The following is a 1,841-nucleotide window of genomic DNA, read 5'->3' as shown; positions in this document are numbered from 1 at the left end:
AGTGAGATTCCCAATAAAATTAGTCGCAGTCCTTCAGAGTTACAGTAATTTTTAACATAGAATGCAATTAAAAGCTGAACATTTGTAATTTTTCCATTTCCAGGAATCCCTTCCTTATATCTTATACCTCTGTGTCTGGTACCGTTCATTAACTATCACTTTTAGAAACTGTTGTCAAATTGTTGTTGGCTTCAAAACCCGGCCGATGAACATCCTAGAAAATTTAAAACCAAATCCTACATAGTTTGCTTGAATGCATAATTTTTTGTCTAAGTGCAGTTTACTTAAAAAAATTCTAGCTATTATAATAGCAAACAACTTACTGAAATTGTTCGAAATAAAATTTAAACATAGACTTTTCTTACAGCTGACGGCACCTTGCTTGCAATTTGTTGTTAAATGATAAAAATTAAAGTACATTTGAAAGAAATAGTGAGACATTATTTTTACATGGAAACACTTTCGAAAACTTTTCCTTATTTTAGCTGCTTTATTATTCATGTTCAATTGATTCTGAGCACTCATAGCCTTAAAAAGCTCCTGTTTGTTACATTTTTTTTAGATTCACTTTCACAATTGCTTGTTAAATAGTCTAGACTGCCTAAATGAATTTGATTTACTTTTGAATGTATTTCAGCACGTTTAAGAACAGAACACTTAAGAGTACAATTATAACATTGAAATAAGCCTTTTGAAAACAGAAATCAGTACCATTCAAATATATTTTATTCAATAATCGCAAACGATTTCAAAAATTGTTCGTCAAATGCAATTGACTTTAATGACTGCCTCAGCTGCATTGTTTGTCCATGACTAAAACAGAGCAGTGAAAATTCTAATACATAAGTATTTCTTTTACCCCGCTTTTATTTGCACAGACATATAAAAGATTCTATTACAAAACGCTTTTAAACTAGTTGTTGATGCTCTAAATATTTGTGCTTTATTTCTTATTAAGAAAAAGGAAATCAACAAACTTTTGCACATCTACTATTTGCATATACTTTGTGTTCGAATGGGTTATAATTTACTCCTAACGAGTAACATCAAATCCTCCTTCAAGTGAATATGGCATTGTGTCATGCATGACGCTCCCACTCAACAATGGTGACTTTCTCCTGCGCGCAGAAAGGGTCATACTTGTCTTTCTAGAGACTGAAAGATATCTCACGATCTTTAGGTAAATTAAAGGAGTTAAAATAGTTTTGTTCGCTCGTTGAAGGAGTGATTGCTTATCCTATATAAGGTTGTAAAATATTTCATCCGCCTTCTTAGCATGCCTTCATAGTGTAGTGGTCAGCACTCTGGGTGCGTATTCCAGAGGACCGCAGTTCGATTCCCGGCGAGGGAATTGCTCATTTTTCTCTTCTTCCTGTTTCAAAAATAACCTAATGACTCTATGGTGGCGCCCGAACTAAAAGGGTGGTGGATAATGATTCTCCACACCCAGGATTTGGCGACTACGTCCCCTAAAATCCCCAGTCGCCCTTTGAAAGGGGGAGTATATAAGGTATTTCTCCTGCCTTCTTAGCAGGCCTTCGTAGTGTAGTGGTCAGCACGCTCGACGAGTATTCGAGAGGCCCGTGGTTCGAGTTCCGGCGAAGGCGTTCCTCATTTTTGATCTTTTCTGCTTTGAAATAACCTAATGTCTCTAGAAGGTGAAACTAGTGTGTTGCAAACTGTGATCTGGCATTTTTCAATTATGCTTGTTTACTGGCTGGAGTATAGTTTAGAATTCTGGTTTCTCTTTAAGAAACGTTGAAACTACTTTTCAACATGTAATTATTTGATATTATACTATCTGACATGCATCTAGTTGTGTGTCAGGTACTGCTTGTTAT

At 35.4% G+C, this 1,841-nt stretch overlaps 1 non-coding gene across 1 annotated transcript; it reads left to right on the top strand.

The window, feature by feature from the left end:
• Nucleotides 1-1,534: 1,534 nt before the first annotated feature.
• Nucleotides 1,535-1,607, top strand: TRNAT-AGU (transfer RNA threonine (anticodon AGU)). Its single transcript has one exon. It is a non-coding gene; the product is annotated as a tRNA-Thr (tRNA).
• Nucleotides 1,608-1,841: the final 234 nt, after the last annotated feature.

This window comes from Stegodyphus dumicola, chromosome X1 (genome assembly GCF_044657685.1).
Source record: "Stegodyphus dumicola isolate Sdum_Otavi_A_Nest chromosome X1, ASM4465768v1".
Taxonomy (NCBI): domain Eukaryota; kingdom Metazoa; phylum Arthropoda; class Arachnida; order Araneae; family Eresidae; genus Stegodyphus; species Stegodyphus dumicola.
This window is presented reverse-complemented; position numbering and strand designations above follow the sequence as displayed.